The 12,342-nt window shown below is 44.6% G+C and overlaps 1 protein-coding gene across 3 annotated transcripts in view; it reads right to left on the bottom strand.

Moving 5' to 3' along the window:
- The window catches only part of SLC26A8 (solute carrier family 26 member 8), a 3,396,452-nt gene that overhangs the window by 618,668 nt on the left and 2,765,442 nt on the right, over positions 1–12,342 (bottom strand). The gene's annotated exons all lie outside the window — the stretch shown is intronic.

Below are 12,342 nucleotides of genomic sequence, written 5' to 3'. Positions count from 1 at the left end.
TCAAACTTTATTAACCCTCATCCCGTTATATCCCTTTCTGTAGGAGTTACTATTGTGGGGAGAAAATCACTTGCAGCAGAAAGAAATGAGACAGATAGCAGTAGGAATGGAATAAGTGCCACTAGGGTGCATAATTACACTTTCGGTTTGCACTTTACAGCCATCATTTTTTCTGTAATAATGTTGGGACTGGGAATATACTGGGGTGCATCTTTTATTTGGCGAGACATAAAAGAAGGGAGAAAGGGGTAAAACTGATACGGGAAGGGGAAAACTAATATGGGATGGGGTAAAACTACTATTGGACAACCAAATGTTCCCAAACCTCACTGCCCTGCACAAAAACAACACAAAAGTAACACCACAGTTTGACACAATTGTACATACTGAAAATAAGAGTGTAAGTGATATAAAAAGTGACGGGTCACCAACCCCAACCATGTTCGCAATACCACAAACTGCCTCACAACCAACCGAGAAACCTACCTCAAGTATTGATAAAATGTATACTATGTTTCCCACTGTTACGCCAAGTGCCCTCTCAAGTTCCCAATATTGGCAGCTTAATACTGACGTTAATGTAAATATGGATACTGGCATTTTTCCGATTTACCGCCTGAAAACTATGAACGTATACAAACCCTCAGGTACCACAGATAGGCGGCTGAAAAGGTCATTAGCTAAACGCCGATCTCGTCTGTCCAACAGAAGGAAAAGGCAAGTGCAACAGTATAAGTATGATGCATATCATGGATTGGGGTTGGATAAGGTAGAAGACCTCTGGGAGGCAGGCCACGCATGGTAGCTGCTATGTATATTCACAGATACCTCAAGCGTCAGAAATGCCTAAGGTTTTAGTGCCTCAAGAAACCCCCTTAGTAGAAGCCCAGTATCTCGTCCACCTTGCACTATGTAGAATCAGGAGCACCTTCCAGGCACACACAGTGAAACTGCAACTGCTTCCTCCAGATGAGAAAATATGCAAGAACAAACCTGAAGCTGCAACATGTTTTAAGGAACCGTTTCTAGCAATAAAAGGGACAATGTTCACAGAAAACAAATGGCAAGATGCAACCGTTATGTGTAAAGCAGAAGTACTGCGTGGCCTATCGGATGAGAGACTGCAAAGGATGGATGACACATGCGCCCAGATATGGACCCAACACTCGAAAAACCGATCAAGATCCAACATGAAGAAAAATATGAACTGTGCTTTCATGGGGAAGAATAAGTACCCATGGGCTCAAACACACGCTGCAACAGAACACTCATCATCCCTGATCTGCGAAAAGGAAGTGCTGCATTAATGGACCATTACTGGGTGTGTGGCAAACAGGTATACTTGCACCTCCCATCATCATGAGGGGCTACTGTGCTCTGGCAATGCTGCACTCTGCACTGCTGGTGATACCAGAAAAGCCTGTCAAGGGGGGGAATGGTGCCCAACAGACAGCAACTAGCACCCCGACCAACGAATGAAGATCCCCCCATGTTTGACATAGTATCTGAAGACAAGTTGCAAGATCAAGTGTCACGCAGAAAGAGAGAATCCAATTACCCCTCTAAAGATTCTTCCAACCTCCTGGAACCAATTCCTGATGCATATAAACATTTCAACTCGGCAGAGACATTTTTCGCATCACTGATCCCCAGTATACACGCACGTACAAATGCCAAATGGCTCCAGATAGTGCGCTGGGAGCTGATCCAACTGGCAAATGACACAGAGGAGGGGTTCAATGTTATCAAGGTGGAGCTGAGAGCACTGTGATTAATGACCATGCAAAATCGCTACGTGCTCGACCTCCTCACGGCTATGGAAGGCAGTGTTTGCCGAAAAATCATGAGTTCATGTTGCGAGTTTATACCGTCTTCAGATGGGGATAATGGGACACTGTCACACGTGATTGCAACAGTACATGAGCTCGGAGTGAGAATGAGGAAGGAGGCTGCAATGTAGGAAAGTGACTGGTTCAGCATGGCATTCGACTGGGTACCTTTGTGGCTCGGGACTGCAATGAAAATGCTGGTCCCCATCATCGTGTCCCTCCTGGTGATCTTCTGTGTGTGCAAGTTAGGGTTTCGATGTTGTGCAAAAGCGGTCCAAAGTAGTATGATGATGGTGACTATTGGCAACAAAAATAATAAGAAGGTGCCTCATGATACTAGAGAAGCACAAGTACAAACTGGTGAAAGTGATGAGCCGAAATACTGCATGGTAGCAATATATAACACACTGGACGTGGTCGATAATTTCTATCACACTACTATTAAGCAGCCACAAGATCTTGAAAATTATAAAGAAGTATGGGTTGACTTGGAGGGTGATGGGGGATGTATCTATATGACATGTACTCCAGAAGATTATGCACTGCGTGGCGAGAGTTTGAAAAGTATGTGTAGATCATGGATGCACATAAAGGGTACCTCCGCCTGGCATGAAGCAGTAAGAAATGCTGAAGAACGCAGACGTACTGGGGGAGGGTATTTGTTACTTTAGGAGTAACTAAAGGGGGGAATGTTGGGGGAGAGGTGGTCATTTTGCACCCCCCTCACCATTCCTACAGTGAATAGACCTTGTGTAAAGCTAAGGGGGTAGACGACCCACCCCCTGATGAGCAACCTTATGAATTACTATCAGTAATCAAATAAATAACCCAGTGTTCGCCAATGCCCAGCATCTCCTTTTTGTAACACACCAGACGCCAACTTTTACTATGCCTGAGAAATTATTTCTAATCACGGCTCTCCCATCCACAGCACCTCACACAGACAGCCCAAGCCACCTGCGCCTCCCTCCAGCCCCACATGAGCCTTGTTCTCACGGAAGTACAGCTATTCATTGTTGCAACGTTTAGTATACCTTCATGTCCGATTAGCTCATTGCACTGTGTGAGACCAGAGTAGGCAATGGCTCATGTGCACATCTATCTCCACTATCCTGACTAAGCTCCCTCGACCTCCACCCCGTCAGGCCACGGTCCACCAGCCCCTCACTCCTCTACTCTTTGATGTAGAGACGCATCTGGCCCCTTGCAGTGACCATTCAAGGACACGCACCATAGCCTTAATCCTTTGCCCCAATATATCCTCCTTAAAAATGGCCCCATGTCCATTTGTATCATGAGGCATCAGGTAGATCAAAACTGACGGGGGAAGACACTTGGGTCTGGGGTGCCGTGTTTCATTATTCCCTGAGTACAGGGGTTGGAATGCCAATATATCTGTCAACAGATTCTGAAAGTGCCCCTATTCATGCAATGACTTTTATGTTTGCCATTTGTCTTATGCAATCAGTTCCTGTTGCTTAGCTCAGATAGATAGCATTGTAGCACCTCTCTGGCCCGACCTTCACACTTCAGAGATGAGCCCAGCAGACCCACATGTGCCAGGAGCGACTGGGAGCAACAACCAATTAGCATCCTGCCTCACATATAGTATCCATTATGGCATAGGCCTCCCCCCAATCCGATACTAATATTTGTACCCTACATCAAACGTCACTACTGACGCTGTGTGTCCTTTTAATGTGCTGCCTGTGTATTTTTTGGTTATCTTATATAAATTAGTTTTACTTGCAATTTATCTCCTGGTCTCATTCCCTCGCAGGGTGTGTCCATTATTTGGTCGATTGGATAATATGCGTGTTGTGAGGAGTATACCTTCAATGGCCTTATACGAAAATATTCCATCTAACCCAAATCCCTATTACCATTTTCGGAAGGACACTAGACCTGACTGTAGCAGTGATTCCCAACATACCGACTCAATTAGTCCTGAGAAGTGATGTACCCCCATTCGATCAATGGGTTTCACGGGTGGCCCAAGTAAAATCAAAGACTCCTATAGTTGGGCTTCCTCGCCCAATGAAAATGGAACCACCCCAGTTTGAAAGGAGAGCTAGCAGGGTTGGAAAGTGTTAGCTTTTTTGGTAACCAACCCAATACCCCAGCTAAGAGAATCCAGCCTAAGGGATATGCAGGGTTTCTTGGACCGTCAACCTTATTGTTTCACAGTTGAACACCGGAAAGGCAGAGAGCGAGATAACGTGGGCGTAATGAGGCCCAATGTCTTTCTCACGATACAAGGCAGATATTAGTATCGCAACTATTCTTTCAATGGAATACTTTGGTTAGGATAGCACAGCAACTACCTTTGGTGATGCAATAGTCTGTCAGCATGATAAGGTTACCAATGTCTTTCCACAACACCTTTTTACCACAACCACATTTCTTCAAAGCAACTGTTTGTTTCCTAGTCTTCTAGCCTGCCAGGAGTAACAAGAAGTGGTCCCTTTCCTGGTTCACTCTCCTGCCAGGATGAAAACTCCTACTACTACAGTTGATCTCTTCGTAGTGGCAATACGGGTTATGGATTACCCCAAAACCGTTATCTCAGAAAAGGAGAATTGCGCCCTTGTTGCCCTTTTATCTCATTGTTATAGTCTCTGTGCTGTTGGCAATGTGGGTTACAGGTTTACCCAGGTTGACAGCTCAGAAATGGAGAACCTATTCCTCTTTTGCCTTCTTGCTTCTTCTTTATGACCTCTTGGTGTTTGGCAATTTGGGTTCCAGGTTTGCTCAAGCTGACCTCTGAGAAATTGAGAATTGTGCTATTTTTGCCCTCTTACGTCTTCTAAATAGTCTCTTGACTGTTGGCAATGCAGGTTACAGGTTACAGGTTTCCCCAAGTTGCCATTTTTGGAAATGGAGAATTGCACCCTTTTTGCCCTCTTGCTTCTTCTGGATAGCTTCTTGGCTGTTGACAATGCGGGTTACAGGTTTCCCCAAGTTGACGTTTTTCATAAATGGAGAATTGTACCCTTTTTGCTCTCTTACTTCTTCTGGATAGCCTCTTGGCAATGCAAGTTACAGGGTTCCCCAAGTTGACGTTTCATAAATGGATAATTGTGCCCTTTTTGCCTTCTTATATTTTGCCAATTAAGGGGTTTAATTGTGCATTCATTTAACTCTCTTTGCCACTGCCTCCTTATTTCACTTAGCTCTCTGACTCCATGGGGCTTAATTGCAGGGGTGGTAAACGCTACGAAGCGCCCCAATGCCCTGTATCTCCTTCTGAGGCTCACTGATTGCTATTGACAGCTTTGGCATCCTCATGTTCTGCATGGCACAGCAGTTCTTCTCTTCAGCGTCTTGGCATCTCTGCGTCTCGGGTACCTCTTTGGTTCTCTGGTCATCTGGGTCTCTCTCTCTTGGACCCTCTGCTATTCTGCGTTCAGTGACCACAGCTCTCATAATCTCCTGTCCTCCTCATAGACACTGTCACATCCACTTCCTCACCTCTCTGCACACCTGATGTTCTGTACACGATCTGACCCCAAGTCACAGCTTGGAGGGGTGAAGTCTCTTCTTGTTTCACCTGCAGCTTCAACCACTTTGATATCTTCCTGGACTGCTTCTGCCTCTACTGCTCCTTCGCTTCCTCTTCCACACAGCTGTGGACCATTTTCAGGTTTAAATGCCCCGCTCAGGTGCCTTGCCTTCAAATAACTAGACTGCATATTCTCTTCAGTGGGACTTTTGATCCTCATTGACACTTGGTCATTCTTCCTCATTCCAGTACCACAGGCATTATGGATTTTGAAGTCTATAATGGATTTAAGTCTTTTAGGTCTACTCATTTCTGTTTGATTGTTTTAACTGAATGTTATTAAAGTTAGGAGATGTTATACGAGGGATGTGTGACTTAACATTAGGGCTAAGATTTCTACCCAAGACAGAATCATGGCCATTAGAAGATGTCACATCTAATTCAGAAACCTCCAAAGTATTTAACTTATTCTGCCTAGTTAACCTTGCACAGAAGGTTCTTTGGGTTTCCTCAGGCGAGGGACTTTTGAAATAACAGCATGACATTAGACATTTGGGAACTACAGGACGCTCATCCTCACAGGAGCATCTCTCCCAAAGGATTCTCCACTTCCACCTGATAGCCATCTCCTCCCATATGAACCTCCCTCATGGTACCACCCCCAGGGTTAGGATCAGGTAGCGACTGCCTTCCCCTGGCCAAAGGGAAGGAGATCTTGGGCTGGGGTTCAATGATGACTCCACAGGATTTATCATACTGGTTTCCCTCAAGGATATAGTAACTAAGTAAAGGTGCTGTAGGTGTTCCTCCCATGTCCTACTATGAATGATTATATCATCGATATAAGCTCTAGAAAGAGGGGTAAGGGTGAAGGACTTCGTCCATTAACCTTTCAATGCAGCCAGGCCCTGTGAAGTCCAAAAGGTAATACTTTGAACTGGAATACTTCAAAAGGGATGGAGAAGGATGTTTTCTGCTTGTCCTCTGGATTAACGCGTACTTGCCAGTATCCTTTTCCCAGAACAATTGTGGAGAGCAAAACAGTGGTCCCCAATCGATCAAACAGATTGTCTATCCTTGGCATAGCATAACTGTACAAATGGGACACCGTGTTCACCTTTCTGAAGTCAATACATGACCTCCAAGACTGATCTGGCTTGACAACAAGTACTATCAGAGCGGACCAAGCACTCTGGGATGGTTCACTAATATCAAATTTTAGTATATTGTCCACATACTCTATGACTACTGTTTTTCTTGCTTCTAGGATCCGATAGGTTTTAAATGGACCACCTTTCCTGGCTCAGATTTACAGACATCTGGAAACTGTTCTAATAACTCTAGTAGATTTTGTTTCTGAGTCTCTAGTAGGTGGGAAGGAATCAAGGTATTTTTCTTTGATTCTTCTGTTAATAGACTGGTTAATACCACTGTAGTTGTCTCAACTGGATCCTCTCTTCATTCCTTAAGGAGGTATATGTGGTATGAATGGGTCTTAATTCGCTTATCTGGTTAGGAGATTCGATAATTATATGGCCCTGTTTGTTCAATTATCTAATAAGGACCATGCCATTTGGACAACATCTTGTTCTCATATGCTGGAATGAGAGCAAGACATTTTTGTCCAATCAAAAAGGACTTGAGTACAGCTCTCCTGTAATGAGTGGTCTTTTGGTTTTCTTGAGTTTTAGCCATGTGGGCTTGAACTATTGCTCTCACAGTAGCCATATTTTCTCTTAAACGTTGGGCTGTTTGGCAGAAGGGAAAAGATAGTTTCTACCTTAACATGTCAAGTACATCCCTAGACTCTCTACTGTACAATAGTACAAATGGTGAAAACCCTGTTGAGGATTGTGGTGTTAAAAGGGCCCAAAGTATCATGATATCCCAATTTTTGCCATCCGCTTCAACCAATTTCCTGATGACGTGTTTCAGGCTTTTATTGTACTAGAGTTTTTATATATAGGTTTTCCTTCACCTCTCCCATTAACAGACTCATGAAGGTAGTCCCTTGATCTGTTAGAGTCTCCTTCGGGAAAGCAACTGGGGTAAAAAATTGGATCAGGTGCTTTAGAATTTGTTGGGGCGCAGCATTGCATAATGAGAAAGCTCCAGGGTATCGGGTTGCAAAATCCAGAATTACCAATATATAATGATTCCCCAAATTAGAAGGCTGAATGGGTCCAATTTTGCCCATGCCTATATGGAAAAAGGACACATCAATGATAGGTAAGGGTTGTAGTGGAGCGGGAGGGTGTATTTGGAAGCTAGTCTTTTGACACTGGGCACAAGTAAGCACAAACTTTTTCAAATCGGCATAGATTCCGGGCCAATAGAAGCAGCTTATTATTTGTGTATGTGTTTTGACTGATCCTAAGTGACCACCTATTAAATGAGTGTACGCAATCTCCAATACCATTGTCTTGTGGCTTTTGCGTACCATTATCTGAGATCTGGGAGTACCATCAGGCTAAAATCACCTCTATACAGTAATGCGTCTTTTAAAAAAAGAATGATCCAAATTTCTATATGCAGTCCTCTTCAGATATCACATGATAGAAAGCCTCTGCTAGCAAGGGGTTGTTCCTATGGGCAAATACCATGTCTGGAATAATCTCAGGTTCCTTTCCCAGGGTTTTTATTGGTAACGCCTCAGATGTTTTTTGGGAATCTTCATCTAACTCTCTAAAACTTTTGCTCCCCCTCTCATTTTTGTCAGCTTTCTTAATTTCTTCCGCTTTGGGAGACAAAGCCCTCTCCAGGATTCCCTGAGCTATTTTTTCTCCTGCCTTTATTTGATATGCCTCTTTAACACTGTTCTGAATACGGATCTTTATATCACCTTGTTAGGGAGAATTCTCATTCAATGGCTAATTTCACTTACCTAGTGAGTCCCCCAGCAGCTTTGCTAGATTTCTGGAGGTTATTATTTCACTTGGTAAGAGTGTACCTCTGTTTCCCACTGTTACCTGTGTTTTGCCATGTGTATTTCATCTGTTTTTGTGATTGTGGACTCTGGAGTACACCACTTCAGTAGCCCCCTTCTTTTGTGTGTTACACAGCACCTTCAGTGCAGTAACACAGGGTTGTCTTTTAGACTTCCCACCGACTCCATTTCTGAGGCTGACTACAGTCCCCCAGAAAAGGGTAAAGTTGCCATTTACTTTACTTTGTCAAATAACCGCTGATCCAGTACACCCCTTCTTACATGAGTACTGGGAAGGGTTAATCCTTAGCCTTTTTTATCTGTACCTCCTAGAGCATTGTTTCGCTCTTTTAACATTTAGACTTGGCTGGTGGCAGTGGTATCTACCGTAAATTTTCTACCGCGATTATAATCTATAAACGTGGTATTGTTTTAGAGCACTATATTAGCCTCGAACATAAACCCGCTTGACCGGATACTCTTTCTTTTGACTCCGGTTGGGTTTATTCACCATTTCTTTTTGCTAAAGTCCTTCTTGTGTTTTACTTTGCACAGCAAACCAAGTTTGCCTTCTTTGTTCACTGTCTTTTGGCGGGCTTCTGCTAAGAAGCCCTCCTCTAGGCACCTGGGTGTCTAGATGGGCTGAATGTGAGGGAGGGGTGTATTCACCCCCTGCACAGGGTATCCTAGGAAACCCAAGTTGTACTTTGCCATGCTTGGCTGAGGTGAATGTCCGGGCTGGACAACCCCCCTGCTGCGTGATTGACAGCCAGGCTGTGTGAATGGGGGATTTTCGCATAAAAGGCAGGACTCTTGGGCTAGAAGTAAGAGTCGCCACTGGAACTACAAAGAACCGAAGAGAAGCGGAGAGAACGACGGCTGCTGCAACTATCCCGTCCCGGTGAAGTCCTGCTGCAGTCCTGAGCTATCTACCCTTCGACGACCAGAGAAGATCCAGTCCAGAGTCTTCTTCCCTTGAGCCTGGTGGGGATAACCAGCTCACCTTCCACAGCCAGGGGATCCTTTTTGTGGTTGGAATCTCTGCACACTACTGTAGTGGTCCGGATAGCCATCTGAAGAGCCTCACCTGTTTTTAAGGAGCGCACCTTTTATTCACCGTCGCTGCTGCCGGTTTCATCCCTGTGTGGTGCAGACCCCTCCAGACGTCCTCCTTGTTGCCGAAGCTCCAGGAGCCGTGGGTCTGCAGGAAACTACCAGGAACAACTGCCGTGGCACCAGCTTCTTCATTGAATAAGGTACTGTGTTCTGCTTGAGGAATTAGGGTGAATCCCTTCTTTCCTCCTCCAAGGCTTACCCTTGTCTTCCCTCCTTCGTATAATTTTTGCTTCCTCTGTTGACAATATCTAAGTACTCCTGGCAACGTTGAATCTTGAACTGTCCGACTGTGTGATCCTCGACAACAGGAACCCGGTTCCACTTGACACTGGCTCCGGCCTATTGACTCTTGAATTTCTGTCAACGAGTTTTCACTGATTCTGTCTGCCCTGACAAAGTATTGCCTATGATTTCTTTACCCCCAACACTCTCTGGTCAATTCAGGTGCTAAGTGTGTTTTTGCCCCGGTAACATTTCTTGCCACGGATACGTGCATCTTTAGTAAGACCGAACTGTCATTACTGTCAAAAAGTGATTGCATATGTATTCCCGGTAACGTCTTTTGTTTCACAACACCGGTCCGTTAAAACATAGGATACTTACCTTGAGTTATACTGTACCAAGTGAATTGGTTGGTTGTAGTGTATTTTACGTGTGATTTTGAATTAATAGAAGTGTTGTGTTTATAACAAATGGTTTAATAATAAATGTACTTATATTTTTTACCTGAAACCTTGAGTCAGTGTTTGCTTGAGTCACAGTAATTGTGGTCCCTTTGTGTAATCTCTGCTACTGCTCATATACTATTGAGATAAACCTGGCTGCTCCGCTACTGCTACCACTTTAACATAGTAGTACAGGCTTGTACCAAAGGTGAACTTGTATTACCACTTGTAGTCTTAATTGTGTGTAGTGGTCCCTAAGGGCACTGCATGGGATTCTGCCTAACAAACCTTTATAGTGAGGGTCTATAATGCCTGCAAAGACATTTAGACCAAATAGCCAAGCTAGGCCCGACTTAGAGGTGAGCCTAAGGTAAGTACCTGGGTGGGGGCAGGGGTATCAAGACCAGATCAGTGGGTATTAACATTCTGTCTCCAGGCAGTACCAACTCTCCCCTGCTACGACATAAGTCACATCCATAAGAATTTTCTGTAGCTACTGATGGATCAGAGGCTCTGTAGCTAAGTTTTTCAAACTTAAGGGTTCCCCAGTTTATATCATCTGAGCCTGATCCCACTACTGACACCATATATGAGCAGCCAGGAAGGAGATGCGGACACAGAGAGGTCATACCTTTGGCTATATACTTTTATTTTGAACAAAAAGGGGTTGGAAAATGCCTCGCTGTCACTACTCTAAGAGGTAGTTTCACTACCTAAACCACAACTAAAGGTCTGTCCGATGTCAAGATGCCCAAAGAAAACATGTCCTGTGCCCAAAGTTCTATTCTGGCCCCCACATTCTAAACATAATTTCTAAGGTGAAAATGGTCATGTTTTGGCCTTGAAAAGTGTCATATAAATGTTCTGAGTTCAAAAGGAAAGAGGCAATTCTAATACAAAAAGTTCTCAATTGAATGACTTTCACAGGTCCAGGGGATTGTTCCCTTCCCTAGGTTTTCCTCTTATAGATGTGCAAGCTCCTAAGGGTAGGAGCCTTCCTTAGACTTCTCTGTTCAGCAAAATTGGTTTGAATGTTGAACAACTTGGCTGTTGGTCTTAATTTAGTAGGATACCTGGTGTATTCCCTTGCCAGGTTCCGTCTCCTCCTTAATGTAATTTTGACACAATCTTTGGGTATACCTGATGTATCCTCATATCAGGACTTCCTCATGTGATCTACTTTACACACTTGCCAACTTGACTTTGTTTGGTATACTCTCCTGCCAGGGCATTCTCATATGCTTTAATTGACACACTTGCACACCTAAATCTGCCCAGGATACTCTCCTGCCAGGGCTTTCTCGTGTGCTTCACTTGAATCAGTTGCACATTTGAAGCTACCTGGTATACTCTCCTTCCAGGGCTTTCTCATGTGTTTCACTTGACACACTTGCAAACTTGAATCTGCTCAGTATACTCTCCTGCCAGTGTTTTTAATGTGCTTCACTTGACACATTTGCAAACTTAAATCTGCCTGGTATAGTCTTCTGCCAGGGCTGTCTCATATGCTTTACTTAACACATCTGCAAACTTGACAATGGGCCTCATTACAACTCAGGCGTTAAGGGTTAACGCCACCGTTAACCCTTAACGCCTGATTCTGATTTTAACGCCTGCTTTTAGCAGGCGTTAAAATCCATGGCGCTAACCTGCCATGGTGCTAATTACGCTGCCGTAATTTACGGCGGCGTAATTAGCGCCTTCCCCACTCCCATTATGCCCTATGGGGCAAAAATGGGAATGGGGAAGGGAAAATGGGAAATGGGGATTTACCGCCCCACTCACCTTGGAATGGGGCGGTAAATCCGCCATCCACCATGGTGTAAACGGAGTTTACACCATGGTGGTAAAGTTGGTGCACTTAGCACCAAGGTTGTAATGAGGCCCAATATCTTGTATTCATTCCATTATTTATCTTTTGGAAATATTGAGTCTCAAATTCTGTTTTATCTGCTTGGTTTACTCTTATTTGCCTTCGGTAGGGTTGCCGAAGTGCCCGGCGTCCCAGCTTCTCTTTTGTGGATTCACCAGTTCGCTGTGGCATGCTTCGGCCCTCACATAATAAACATGCAGCCGCTCTTCGGCAGGAGCGGATTTACTAACTCCAGTGAGACAAAAGGCAAGCAGGCCCCCTGTGCCTGGCCCGCCCCCTTCCCTGTCGCTGGATGTGCACAGCACAGCAGGCAGGCAGCATGTGCTGTGTGGCGGCTTCAGTGTCTTAGCCAGGCCCCCAGTGCAGGTCTCATGGGGCCCCGCGTGGGCTGTTCCTGTGTTTGACTTCGAGTCGAAAGTGGCACTGGCAGT

Source organism: Ambystoma mexicanum, chromosome 13 (genome assembly GCF_040938575.1).
Source record: "Ambystoma mexicanum isolate Mex_15411 chromosome 13, UKY_AmexF1_1, whole genome shotgun sequence".
NCBI lineage: Eukaryota > Metazoa > Chordata > Amphibia > Caudata > Ambystomatidae > Ambystoma > Ambystoma mexicanum.
The sequence above is the reverse complement of the archived record's forward strand: the minus strand, read 5'-3'. Positions and strand labels throughout refer to the sequence as shown.